Here is a 14,295-nt window from a genome sequence, read left to right on the forward strand (position 1 = left end):
GCTCCGCTCTCCACCCCCACCCCCAGCAGATGCTCATCTCCTAAGTGCCCTTCACAGCCACTGGCTATGCAGTGGGTCACCACCAGAATCCTTCAACGGCAGTTCTCTTGACACAATATTGCTTCCTCCACACAAGACTCCACATAAAATTTCAGATCACACAGACCTGGGTTCTGAGTGCCTTAGAGCATCGGGCTCCTTAGGCAAGGAGGCTGCTGGCTTCAGAGAGTCAGGAATCAGAAGCCTCCGGCTCCCAACCAAGATCCTGAGAAGTAGATTATTTTCCAGTGGGAACCACTGAGATATCAAAATCATCAGTGTTAGACTCCAGCAGCATAACATCATTTGATATTCTCCCTGGAGTACAGCTTTTCTGATGGATATGAGACAAAATGATACCTCAGGGAGCTTATGCCACTCTTCCTTTTGCTTCTGAAAAGCCTACACAGGGTATATTCATTGATTCCAACCAAGGACACAGGCAGCAGTTTCAAAACTGTGGTGCCCCATGGAGCTCATAGGCTGAAGCACCTTTTGGTCTGACATCCCAGAAAGGCAGTGAGAGGAAGTAACAGGATGGAAAACGAATTCCCTGCTCTGCTGGCTGCCCTAAGTTTCAGTAATTTCAGTTTGGCTTTTGGATGGTGCTATTTCTTTCCTAAAGAAACCATGCATTCCAAACACCAGCGCCTGCATTAATATACACGCTGTGAAAAGAAACAAACGAATCACAACCAGGCTGGAAAGGTCTTGTATGAGCACTTAACATTCTTTAGATTTTTAAATTCTTTAATGGGATTACACCAGACCCCATGAGGTAGGATGGGGGATGGTGGGATGGTGCAGGTATTTAATAACGGTACTTGGAAGGGAGAAACTCCTCTGCACACCCCCTCATCCTTTTGTTTTGTTGCCTCTGGATCTTGTCAATAACATAAAATTGGGTACTACAAGAAGACTTTCTTCCTCATTGAGTTAAAGATGAGCACCCACATAAACAGACCAGGAAGTTTAGACAGCTCAGTGGCCATAGGGCTGCCTTGAAATGTAGGCTCTGCATTGCATGTATGAATGGCATGTGGAATTTTTATATGCCAGGCATTGAATCAGGTGCTTACTTAGGCCTATCTGAGCATTGCTGAACTCTAGATAATGGCAAGTTTGCCATTTTAAAAGTGACTTATCTTGCATGACTTCACAATAACTTTGGATGGAATTAGGATAAGGGAGATTTCATTGTTATCCCAATTTTACAGGAAAAACCTGGGCTCAGAACAACTAAATGACTAGTGGTAGGGGTAGGATTCTGCCTCCTGTCTCTGGAATGCAAATCCTACCAGGCCACAGTGCATTCCTATTAATAATTGGAAACTCTCCTTCAGCCTCTCAAACATGTAGGGATGTGTGCATTCCCAATGTATCAGGAAGGTGTTGTCCAGCAGGAACACGGATAGAGACGTAAATAGTTTGAGTCACAAACTTGCTTCCTCCATAGGGCCCGGATTGCCCTTAGATTCACTGGGGTTTGGGAATATGGTAGCTTATCAGGAGGGTTGGAGTAGGTTCATATTCTAGAATCATAGCCATAGAATTTGAAAACTGGAAGGAGCTTTAGATGTTTCCCAGGCTAGCTATCACAAAGGCAGGAAATGATACTCAGAGGTTAATTGAGTGACCCAAGGCCACACAATTAGTATAAAGCGAGCACCCGAGCTCAGATAAATCTTCAGGTGCCTGGTCTAGGGCACTTTTCTCTATTCCTCACTGCCTTGTGTATTGTTTTTCTTTTTCTGCTGGCTGTGATTTGTGGGCCAATGAAAGGATTAAAAGGAGGCAATAGAACATGGTGGTTAGGAGCATGGCCTTTGGAGTAGGCAAGACCCAAATTTGCATTCTGTCTCAGTTGTACAATGGCTGTGCACCAAGTGGCATGTTCAAGGCAGTGGGAGTGGTAGAGTCGGGCCAGCCAACGCTGTCCTTTTTCCTCAAGAAGGGAAAATTCATTCTGGAAGCTGCACACAGGAGTCTTCCGCTTATATTCCAGAATGGGGTACACTGCCCTTGTGTTGTGCTGAACCCCTGTTAATCTCAATAGGAAAGGCACCAGTTTCAACAAGGCTGAAGAAGAGACCTAGAGCCAGCAAACAAGACATGGGGTTTGATTAGGGGCTTACATACAGGGGAGGGAATCCAGTGGCAGCAGGCTGGAGGGGAGAACTGCCTTCCGTACTGGAAGAGTCCAGTGGCGGTGGATTGGACAGCATAACTGCACAGCCCAGTGGAGGCAGGCTGGGCAGGAAAACTGCAACCATTTACAAACAGCATACGGTTCACATGGCATTTTCAGTTAACACCCTCCCACCAATGACCTCCACCTGGTAACTTTCACTTAACCCAAAATGTAGGACCTCAATCACCTGCATGGCCCATGTTCCATGGGACAGGCTGGGGGCTCAGAAATTTATCACAGACAAGGAATGAATCTCTGGGTTGGCCACTCCCAGATTGCCTAGCACAAAACACACATTCAGGTGCATCTGCCATATGGGGTCATTCCAAGAATGTGCTTAAATTATTGCTGTTAGGTGCCTACACCTTGCTTAGCTGCAAGGGAAAATGCACCATTAAACTCACGCCTCTGTAGTAGGCAGCAATGGAGTAGAAGGAGTCGGAACCCTGCGTATAGGGGTCAGCCAAGTGTCTGCCTCAGATCACACCCTGAATTTCAGGAAGTAGGAGGATGGGCCGTAGTCCATAGCTTAGCCCTATGTGTTGGGAAAGGTAATCCAGAGAGGTGGGTTGGTAGTGAGAGGTGCAGTCTTGAGTTCTTAAAAGCCTGATGGGATTCTTCCTTCCACCCGACCATTCTGCCTTCATTTCCCAGGACCACCTGTGGAATAACAGTAATAGTCTTTCTCTGGGAGCACGTTAAGGCTTTGGGGAAGAGAAAATGAGGTCATGGTTATTGAAAGCACTTGAATGAAATATAAAAACTTTCCTGAAATACAAAATTTTCTACTACAACCCAAATATCACCTAGGGGGTTTCCTACTCCTTAAGAACCAGTTAAAATGAGCTCAAGTCTTTATTTCTTGGTGCTCTTAAGGCTGTCTCCAGAATGTCTTCATAGAAGAAGGAGGTTTGTGTTCTCATAGTCACCCCAGCAAGCAGTTCCACTTGGGCTGCTCTGAGTTCAGTGCCTATTTTCCCCTAGTTGACCCAGACATGGATCTCAGGGTTGTTGTTTTTTTTTAAAATTTCCACCAACCTCTCCCCAAGTTCTGGGTATGTGCATTTTACTAAGAAATGAGTCTAGGACTAGGCCAGCTGACATCAAAGCCAAGGTAAATTCAACGGAAGAAAGCAAACCGGATGCACCATTGTTCTTACCATAGTGTAGTTAGATCTTTTCATTGTATTTTCCCCTTCTGGGCAGGCTGAGTACGTTTTACAAAGACTCTGTGTCATCCTGCGATGCTGAGTTCTCAGAGCAGAGTGGGTGTTTAATAACTTAGATAAGAATGAGGAGGACACTCTTCAGTCTGGAAGCAACCACTCAAATATTTGAGACCTTTTGAGAAAGTTCGGGGAATAGGAAGAAGAACAACCTCTTTTGGTAAACCAGGGTTTAAAATGGCATTTCCTTCTTGAATCTTTCCCTTTCTCATGTGAAAATGTTTCTTATTGTTATCTTGGTGAAGGGAATAGTTTTCATTGTGGAACTCTAGTCACCTCCCATGGGTCAGTAGGATTTTGCTGTATGTGTGCATATATATATATATGTATTTAAACATTTGCCCGTAACTTAGGTTATCTCTTCCTACCACCCTAGCCACTTACCAGAATTCTTTGCAGGCTCTTTGTGCTGCATTCCTCAGGTTGCCTTGGAGAAAGCAGTTTCAGGATCTTAGGCCATACATAAGGACACTGAATGTTTTTTTCTTTTCCAATGAGGAATTTCTCTGGATCCAGAACGTGCCCATATCCTTACTGTGGCTCAGTTTCTTTCGATGAAGAGTGGAATTGTCGATATTCCAATGGCTTAATACCCTGAAGACTCTCTGATGGGCAATTTCCAGGCAGTTTGTGTAGGAAACATGGCCTGGCAATGGCCTCAGGAAGCCTGGCTATGATTTCCAAAGGTGCTGTGATCAAATCGAACACGGAGATAATTTCACTGCTGATGAAATAGAGAAAGTATCTTTCTAGGACCAGAATGGGAAAGGAACTTGGGTCAGACCACTCTAGTTGATGGGTCAGATTATTTAATAGATCTATCAGCTCATCACTGAAGGCCCTGATAGATTTCAGCTGTGTTTCTTTGACAGCGCGAAGGATGAGGGAGGATGGCTGGGAGGAGCTTAAATACTTTCACCTATGTTAGTGTTTCCTCCTGTGCTGAAATGTAAGACCCCTCCTTGGAGGAATCAGAAGTGGAAGCAATAGTTAGGTTTGATCGCTCATCACCCTGGAGGTGGGAGCAGAGGCGACAGGGAGAAATCAAGTTGGGCCATGAGGAGATGAGAAGAAATTTATTCAAGATGTTTATTACCACGTGTGAAACTGATTTCCAGAAAGTTGCTTTGCATGATCTTCTTGAAGGGTATGTTTAACAACTGCTTTATTCAAATAATGCCCCCAAATGATTTCCGTCAGTGGGTGATGAGAAACTGAGCTTTGCATGACATTCTTCCTCTAAAAGAAAGAACCTACCCCAAACCCATTTTCTAGATGAGAAACTGAAGTTTAAGAAGGCATCTGTGTTGGGCATGGGGGCTCACCCCTGTAATCCCAGCACTTTGGGAGTCCAAGGCAGAGGATTGCTTGAGGACAGGAGCTCAAGACCAGCCTGGGCAACATGGTGAGACTCCATCTCTGTCTACACACACACACACACACACACTAGCGGGGCATGGTTATATGCACCTGTAATCCCAGCTACTTGAGAGGCTGAGGTGGAAGGATCACTTGAACCCAGGAGCTCAAGGCTGCAGTGAGCTCTGATTGCCCTATTGCGCTTCAGCCTCCATGAAGGGTGAGACTCTGTCTTAAAAAAATAAAAAATATAAAAAAGAAGACATTTGTTTACACAAAAGAACAAAAGTTGAGAGAACCATTTAAATCATGTTAAGATAATTATTGTTCTCGTTTCTCAGTGGCTGGGGTTGGGGGGACTTTGAGGGTGGGTGACAGAGCCAGGCTGATTGTCTCATTTTGGTGTCTTACTGAGTGGCCTAGGCCAAACTGTCACTGTAGCAGAATAGATGTCCCTAACGGTCCAATTTTTCCAGATGAATTCCTTCCCATTCCAACCACATTGAGGTATTTATTATACCATTCTCCAAATAGGGCATTTTCTTTGCTGTTTTTGTGCCTTTGCTCATTCACTCTGCCTGCAATTCCCTTCCTCATTTTCTCCTCTGGGTAAGCCGCTATTCAAGACCCTTGTCAGAGGACGCCCCATCTAGGGAGCCTTAGTTGATGCCTTAGCCACTTCCCAATGTCTTCATCATAGCCCCACAGAGTTCAGCACCCTGAGAACTGCCAATATCTGATCAGGTGTCTGCATCTCTCCCTGTCCTATGTGCACAGCCTGGGAAACCTAGGCCTTCCTTTTCCTCTCTGTAGACTTGTGCCTCAAAAATGCCTGACATCAAAAATGTTTGCTGGATTCATTACTCCATCACTCAATCCCGCCGTTCCCAAAGCTGGGAAAAAGCACGAGTGGCACAATAACTCCCAGAGAAACCAGGATCAATTCATTCTCATCACGCTTAGCCTCTTGAGGGGGTTGTGAGGAGTTTGCTCGAACAAACTCGAAGCTGCTGAGTATGCTTGAGGAGAGCTCAGGTGGCTGGAATTTTATGTTCAGATTGTTCTCTATTGACTATCAACATGTACCAGGCCCTTCCCAGCCACCATCTCATTGAACCGTCACAACAGTACTGTGAAATAGGTGCTACTCTCCTTCCTTTACATTTGAGGAACTGAGGGAAAGTGAGATAGAGAACTTGGCTCAGGTATGTCATAGAGCTCCTGAATCCTACTGCTGAATATGGCTCTGGCCTGGGACATCGTATTTATAATAAATATTTGCACACAGAGCTCCCCAAAATGCCCAAGCTAGATATGGCTCTTGGTCAACTGAAGGCTAAAGTAGTGCTCTTGACCACTGAGTTGTACTGCCCTTTAATGCATCCACCATGGCACACCATAAGTTGTATGAAGTTGGCAGGTGGAGAAGGCTGGGCAGTGGTGACTCTGCTGGGGCTAAGCCTTGTTTTCACCTCCAGGCTTAGAGTAAGACTCCTAAATGGGGTCAGGCTTGGAGGTGTGGACTGGGGTTGAGTGTTCAGGCAATCTGTTTGGAAAGACACCCAAGGACCTCCCAGAACAAGGGTATCTGTGACGTCTACAAGCAGCGGTGTCATTGTTGAAGACAGGTTTGATGGGTTACACACACACACACACACACACACACACACACACACACACACACTCTTCCCCAAACAATTGCTTGTTGGAGACCAGGCAAGTTTCAAGGGGAAAGGTCCTGTGTGGGGCCTGACAAGAGGCAGCACAGCTGACTCCAAAACAACTCCAGTAAGAGCAAGCCCCGGGGGCCAAATGCTGGGCTCCTGCCCTGTGTTTACTAAGAGTTCTGAGCAGGAGTTCGGGGTGGGAGGGGAGGCTTCTAGCTGTTCTTCTCCACCCCTAGGCAGTGGTCAGATCCTGGGATTTGTCTAGGCTTTGCAACCCCGGAGGGTTTTGCTGCTTGCTCCAGACCAAAGAGCTGCCAGGAGGCCCCAGAAAATGCTTGAGAACAAAGAGGCAATAAACACATGCTGAAACCTTTTACCAGCTGGCTCTGTCCCAAACCAAAATGAGAAATGAATTGCTGGAGAGAAAGAGAGAGAGAGAGAGAGAGAGAGAGAGAGAGAGAGAGAGAGAGAGAGAGTCTTAAATTTAACAGGAAAGAAAAATCCTGTTTTAGATGGGAATGTTCAGCTGGGATCATGCAAAGTTGTGGTCAAATTAATAACAGCAAATCTAATTTCTGCTAATGGATCCCCCAAAAAACTTGACCTAATAAGCTATTAAATCTTAGCACCTGATGTTTTCATAAGTACTAACACTACTGGGGGGAAAGACAAAGTGTTCGTTCAACCTGAGAAGTTTTGTTTTATTTACATTTATTTATTTATTTATTGAAACAAGATCTTGCTCTGTACCCAGGCTGGAGTGCTGTGGCATGATCATGGTCCACTGCAACCTCAACCTCCTAGGCTCAAGCGATCCTTCCATCTCAGCCTCCTGAGTAGCTGGGACTACAGGCTTGCATCACCATGTCCAGCTAATTTAAAAATAATTTCTTTTTGTAGAGAAGGGATCTCACTATGGTAGCCAGGCTGGTCTTGAACTGCGGGGCTCCAGCAATTCTTCCACCTAGGCCTCTCAAAGTTCTGGGATTATAGGTGGGAGCCACTGTGGCCAGCTGAGAATGTGCTTTTTGAATAGGGAAGGCCATCGTTATCGTCATCATCCTTTTCTAAGTATCATTTATAAACAAGGCAATCTACTGGAAGTAGATCTACAGACAGTAGATCTACAAAAAAATCTCCATAATTTTTATAACAGCATTGCTGGTGTGCTATCCTTACCCACATTTTACAGAACAAAGTTGTGTTCAGATTACGTAAGTAACTTGTTGAAGATCACATGGCTGGAATTTGACTTCATCTTTCAGATACCAAAATCCATGCTATTTCTGCAGCTCTTCTTTGTATGCAAATATTTATTATTACAAATGCAATGTCCCAAGCCAGATTCAGCAGTATAATATGTGAATGGCTGTTTTCTCAATGTATTGGCTTTTAATAGAGAACTTCAGGTGGGTGTGCGGTTACCTAAACAGTGCATCCAGGAGCCAGAGACTGGATTCAATTGCTGGTTCTTAATGACTTTTTCTGTTTTCTTTGGTAAAATAAATATGAGGCTATGTGCCCTTACCCCCTATTTTATAAGACTTGGTGAATTCATGTCTGTAAGTTGTTTCCAATACCTTAGAAACAGGTATTCACACATTTTGCTAGTTGTTGTTCTGATTGTTTGCTCAGTTTTTTTTATTAAAGTCAACCATATGTACTTTGTTTTTAATTGAGCTGAAGCTTTTGGAGGGGTCTAGCTGAGAGGCCTTATCTGTGAGCTGGTATGAGCTTTAGGGATGGTGTGATTCGCTGCCTGAGGAGGTTGGCCTGGCTCACCACCTGGAAACCTCTTTGAGGCCCTCTTCCAAGACGGGGATTGATACTAGAGAATCATCAGGGTGTCTAGGAGGTTACATGTTCCAGTCTTGTAGGAAGGGGATCACCAGGAAAAGTGTCCAAATATAATATGGCTCTTTTGGTATCATGGGTGAGTCTGAACACTTCATATAAAACAGTGAGAATAAAACCAAGCACCTTATACACATCTGGCCTTTTAAGAAAACAAGTCAAACCAAGCAACAAATAAACAACCACCAAAAATCCTTTTCAGGACTTTTTTTTTTTTTTTGGAGCTTGAATCTTGCTCTGTCACCCAGGCTGGAGAGCAGTAGTGTGATCTCGGCTCATTGCAACCTCTGCCTCCCGGGTTCAAGCACTTCTCCTGCCTCAGCTTCCCAAGTAGCTGGGACTAAAGGTGCACGCTGCCATGTGTGGCTAAAGACGGGGTTTCACCATGTTGCCCAGGCTGGCCTCGAACTCCTGACTTCAGGCAATCTACCCGCCATGGCCTCCCAAAGTGCTGGGATTACAGGCATGAGCCACCTTGCCCAGGCTCTTTCAGGACTTTTCTAACATGATTATTTGAGTGAAATAATTTTCAGGTATATATGTTACATTGCTGAAGATCTATCTGCCATTCCTCTGTGAGGACATAGAAAAAGCACAATCTCTATGGAGCCCAAAATAGGTAACATTAGCACTGCTTTAAAGACATTTACACAAGCCAATAATTCTTATGACAATCCTATTAATATAGCCTTTTCAAGATAAGGAAACTCAGCACAGAGATGGTAAATAATTCACATATGAGACAGTCCACAGCCTCCACTGTTCATACTTGGTTCATGTATGATTCATTTACTGGGTCAATAAATATTTATTGGCTGCCTGCCTGGGTGCTGTTCTAGGCACTGGCTATGCAGCAGTGAACAGATCCATGGCAAATCCCTGAACACGTGGAGCTTACGTTTGAGTGGGAGGCGACTCTCAGAAAGCAAATGTTGTATGTAGTGTGACATCAATGCCTTCTCTATCAGTCCCTTTTGCACTGCTATAAAGAAATACCTGAGACTGGGCAATTTACAAAGAAAAGAGGCTTATTTGGCTCACGGTTTGCAGGCTGTACAAGCATGGCACCCCCATCCGACTGGCTTCTGGTGAGGTCTCAGGGAACTTTTACTCATGGCAGAAGGTGAAAGGGGAGCAGGCATGTCACCTGGTGAAAGAGGGAGCCAGAGAGAGGAGGAGGAGGTGTCAAGCTCTGTAAACAACCAACTCTCACATGAACTAATACAGAATTCACTCATCACCAAGGGGATGGCACCAAGCCATTCATGATGGACCTGCCCCCATGACCCAGACACCTCCCGCTAGGCCCCACCTCCAACATTTGGAATTACATTTCAACATAAGACTTGGAGGGGGACACACATCTAAACTATATCACCTTCTGAAGCACCTAGCTGGCAAAGGCTGGTTTTTTTTTTTTTTTTTTTTTTTTTGCAGTGGGTGTGTGCTTTAGTGAATTAATTTTACACCATTGAGTTCCATAGTAACAGACATTGGGTTGCTGTCTTATACCTCACGTGCATCCATGTGAGGGGGTGTTTGAGAACTGTGGACTCTTTTTAAAGATTATGAAACTATTGGTTCCTTGCTAATTAAGATGTTTTGCCTAATGCAGCAAAAACTGTATTTCACTTGGGACAGGGGAGGGTCTCAGGAAGAAAGCCTGAAGCTGAGCTCTCAGTGTGGACTTCTTGTTTCAGCCCTTTTGTCCACACTGCAGGCTGCTTTGCTTCTCCTGGATTTGTGCTGTTTAGGTATGAGCTGCATTCAATGGAGGATGAGAAACATGCAGAGACTGGCTCTCTAATCATCCAAACACCTCTCTCCCTTTGATGTTAGCTCCCAGCACTTCTTGCCATCATAGCAACAAAGACCATGAGCCCCTTTTCTTTTCTTTCTTTCTTTGTTTTTTCGAGGCGGAGTCTCCCTCTGTTGCCCGGCTGGAGTGCAGTGGCACGATCTCGGCTCATCACAACCTCTGTCTCCTGGGTTCAAGCGATTCTCCTGCCTCAACTTCCCAAGTAGCTGGAATTACAGGTGCCCACTACCACACCTGGCTAATTTTTGTATGTTTAGTAGAGACAGGGTTTCACCATGTTGGCCAGGCTGGTCTCGAACTCCTGACTTCGAGTGATCTGCCGGCTTCGGCCTCCCAAAGTGCTGGGATTACAGGCGTGAGCCACTGCACCCGGCCCATGGGCACCTTTTCTTATGCCCAGCTTCTGAAAGAACTGGCTTACTTAAATGCTTGCCAAATATAGAATGGATAAGTGAAAAGATCCCAAGACCAAGACTCATAACTAGTTTCTGGTCTTAACTGTAAGAATAAGTAGCTGGAAACTCGGTCAGCACTCAGGGTTTCTGGGCCTACATATCCTTGTTTTTGAGATAAGAAAGTAAGATCTCAGGTCCCTTCAAACTCAGACCACTGCGTATTGTCTCTGCTCCAGGAATTCGTATTTGTAATAATAATAGCTTGTAACATACATTGTACTTCTGCCTCATAGTGAATCCTAAATGGTAAACCCCAAATGGAATCAACTCTGACTTTCTATAGAGCACCAGGGAGCTGAGAGGTCTGTCAGGAAAGAGGAAAATTCTGTTACTGTTATTGTTATGATTATCAATCATTTGTTCGACACCTTGGAATATTCCAGGCACTGTGCTAAGTGCTTTATGTATATTACTTCCTTTGATCTTTCAACAATACTATGGTTTGGTCCTTTAATTTTCCTCATTTTATAAACAAGTGAACCAAGCTCAGAAAGGTTAATCAACTTATCCAGGCTCACAAGATAACAAGTGGTAGCGAGGGATCAAACCAGGTTTGTGTGGTTTCAGAACCTGTGTTTCAGAAAAGATATGTCAACTAGGTATTTACTCTGCACCCAAATGGCATGTGTGTGTGTGTGTGTGTGTGTGTGAGCGCGTGCACGCACGTATATGAAGGTGTTGCTGTCTTGCCATGAGAGCACTTCTTTTTCCTTTTATCTGCCTCAATTCTGCAGTGGGAAGTCTGTCCACTCCCTGGAGATTACCAGACTTTGGAAAATATCTACTGTTGAAACAAAGCCATTTCCCATCAGACCAGCTTAAGCAACGTCAAGGTATAAGAGTAACTGGATGCTTTATGTAAATGAAAGGACAAATGAAGGGCTAGTTAAAATCTCACCTACCTGACTTTTACAGCAGTAAGAGTCTTAATAGGGGCATCAGCAATCTGTATATAAAAACCTAAAATGATTTGCAGAGGGGAAGCTGGGATTGTTGGGATTGTTAAAACTTTTGATGACTTCTGTGACTATTAATTACAGTTGCTGAAATGCCTTTCCATAAAGAAGACAACTTCATTCAAGTCTTCAATCTCAAGATTACCATTTTCTGCACAGAGAAGGGTACACACTTAGGCATCCACAAGGCCTTGATTTCAAACAAATTTGTCTTCCTTTCGGTTAACACTGACAAAGCTACCATTGATGGAAACTAAAGGCATTAAAACCCAGAGCACATCCACCAGCATGAGAAAATATATCAGACGAGGACCGCTTTGAGAAATGGGCTCTGCACTGGGACACACTGGGCCGTCTCCTGGGTACAGCCCCAGGACTTCATTATAAACCGCAGCCCCGCCTCACACAGCGCCTCCTCAGCATGACTCACTCACGAAATTGTCCCTGCTGGTGGGACGGCCCGCCTCTAACAATGGATTTGCTGTGCTGTTTCATGGGAAGAAAAAAAAAAAAAAAACCCAACCAAAAAAAACAAAACACGCCATAAACCAAAGACTAAATGCCCAGCTGGTGGCTGGGACACCTTGCTGAAGAGGACCCAATAAAGTCAGGGAGGCTAGTGGTGCTGTTTGTGTCCTATGAGTTCCACACCAGCACACTGGCTGCTCACAATACATTCATCTAGTGTTACTGCAGGGGGTCTCCAGGCCGACCTCCTAACTGAAAACATCATACACCTTTCATGCAAGTGTTCAACATGCTAGTGTTTACTCCCACTGCTGGGCATGCAAAACAACCACGGATCCCTCATGTTCTCCTTACCTTTGTTCCCCTCCCTGCGAGTTGGGTGCAGGCCCCAGTCAGCCTCTGCAGGCCTCTCTGAACCTCAAGGTCTGAGTTTGAGGGGACCCAAGAGCTTGCCTTCTTATTTCACAGACGGGGATACAGAGGCCCAGAGACCCTGTGTACCTTGTCAAGGTCCTGGCGCTAAGTCTAGAAACTAGCTGTCATGTCATATCCCTTGGTCTTGGGATATTTTCACTTATCCATTCAACATGTGACAAGCATTTCAATAAGCCAGCTCTTTGAGGAGCTGGGAACAGGGAGATGAAAGGAGCTTCTGCCCCGAGGAGCCCCTGGTCTTTGTTGTTATGATGGCGAGAAGCACTGGGAGCTAACATCAAAGGGAGAGAGGCCTTTGGATGCTTAGAAAGAGTCTCCCCACAGTTCCTGTCCTCCTCTGGATGCAGCTCAAACCAAATCAGCACAAACCACTAAATAAAACCACTGGAAAACAAGGTCAAAGTGACAGAGGTCAAGAGCACCAACAAAAGTGCCTTCTTAGCCATCCTGGAGCCAAGCTGAAGAGCGGCCCCAAGTGACCAAGGGTGGGACTCACAGTTGGGCCGTGCCCCCCACCCCAGCACAGCCTCGGATGAATCACACACCAGAGAACAACGGGGCTATTTCTCGCAAGTCATTTGTCAAGCTGACATCCCTGCCTAGAGTTATTTAGGGCTTTCTACAGACACTTCTTTCCCTCCCTGTCGCAGGAAGCACCTGCACGGCTGTTGAGTTGTGGTTTTGCTCAATAGCACTTTGATATCCCTTAAGGCCTTCTTCAATTACTCTTCTGTCCCTGCCCAATTGGACTTTGGCTGAGGCAGAGATGGGGAAGCTTTGAGAGGATGATGGAGAGGAAAAGGATGGTGAGTTCCTCTGGGATCTGAGGCCAGCCACTGTCTGGAGGTGGGCTCTCATTGATTTCTGTGGGGGAACTTTCAAGGGAGGACAGTCTGAGTTCTTGGCCAGCTGGACTTGGAGCATAACTGCCATGTTCTCGTGAGGACAGGTCCCCCTCCCGGAGCAGAGCTATGCTCCTGCCAGCTACTTAGAGGAAAAGCAGGCCTGTCAGATGAGTGTGACTGGAGCAAACCTGGTCTGATCCAGCTAAATGACTTAAGGCAGAGAGGACCCGGAGTGGGATAAGGGAAGAAAAATGGAAATAATGAGAAGACTCAGTGAATGGATCTCTGAAAGCAGTTAGGAGAATTCGAGTTGTTGAGTCTAGGGGTAGCAAGGTGAACTAAGAATTAGCTTTGATTATAAGCCGAATACCTGTGTAGAAATTAGTGGTCATTTCTACTGAAAATATGGTGTTGGTTGAATGCTTGCTTCCATGGCTGCCTGAGGATTTTGCTCCGGTGTGCCGGCCTGTCTGGGTTATTGCATTCTTATTCATGAGGTGGTGGGTCTCCTTCCTTGGAGATTTGCATGAATGGAAATGACATCCTCCCAGTTGGAATGGTTTAGTCTTCATGACACCTGCGTTTCTTCCTTTCAGTTTGCACTGCCCAACATCCGAGCTTGACCCTTATGTCTGAATCAGTTTGGCAGCCTCTTGACTAGCATACAGATGTTCCATCTCTGCCTCCTTCAGTCCACTCTGTCTATGGAGGTCCCACTTATCTTCCTTAAATTCATCTTGGATAATGGCAATGTCCTGCTAAAAATACGTTGATACCTATTTATTTATTCAGCCAAAACATACTGAGCACCTATTGTCTTGAGCACCTATTATGTGCCTGCTGCTTACTACTGGGCATACAACATGGCACAAAGTGCAGTAGGGCCTCATCAAGCCATTCCCTCAGCCTCCTGTCCTTGTCCTGGAACCTTATAAGGCCCCACCATCTGGTTTTAACAGATCTTTCTGACCTTATGCCTAT

General features: G+C 45.3%; 1 protein-coding gene and 2 long non-coding RNA genes across 19 annotated transcripts in view; 1 reads left to right on the forward strand and 2 right to left on the reverse strand.

Moving 5' to 3' along the window:
• Positions 1 to 2,409: 2,409 nt before the first annotated feature.
• On the reverse strand, positions 2,410 to 4,244 carry LOC105491707 (uncharacterized). The gene is made up of 3 exons (XR_011614864.1): positions 3,841 to 4,244; positions 3,391 to 3,571; positions 2,410 to 2,890 (listed from the first exon to the last, which is right to left on the reverse strand). It is a non-coding gene; the product is annotated as an uncharacterized lncRNA (long non-coding RNA).
• Positions 4,245 to 4,493: 249 nt separating this feature from the next.
• Positions 4,494 to 14,295, reverse strand: part of LOC105491713 (uncharacterized) — a 106,403-nt gene continuing 96,601 nt past the window's right edge. Inside the window, exons 3-4 of the long non-coding RNA XR_011614858.1 lie at positions 9,378 to 9,483; positions 4,494 to 5,043 (exon numbers count right to left, since the gene is read on the reverse strand). This is a non-coding gene — a long non-coding RNA (uncharacterized lncRNA). The remainder of the gene's footprint in view (positions 5,044 to 9,377; positions 9,484 to 14,295) is intronic.
• The window catches only part of LOC105491714 (uncharacterized), a 279,924-nt gene continuing 278,349 nt past the window's right edge, over positions 12,721 to 14,295 (forward strand). For 7 of the 17 annotated variants that reach the window (XR_011614830.1, XR_011614835.1, XR_011614849.1 and 4 more), the window contains exon 1: positions 12,894 to 13,275. The gene's annotated coding sequence lies outside the window, so the exon portion shown is untranslated. Of the gene's footprint in view, positions 13,276 to 14,295 lie in introns of all 17 variants that reach the window. The other 10 variants (XR_011614836.1, XR_011614834.1, XR_011614831.1 and 7 more) reach the window with 5 other exon arrangements.

Source organism: Macaca nemestrina, chromosome 16, assembly GCF_043159975.1.
Source record: "Macaca nemestrina isolate mMacNem1 chromosome 16, mMacNem.hap1, whole genome shotgun sequence".
NCBI classification, from domain to species: Eukaryota; Metazoa; Chordata; class Mammalia; order Primates; family Cercopithecidae; genus Macaca; species Macaca nemestrina.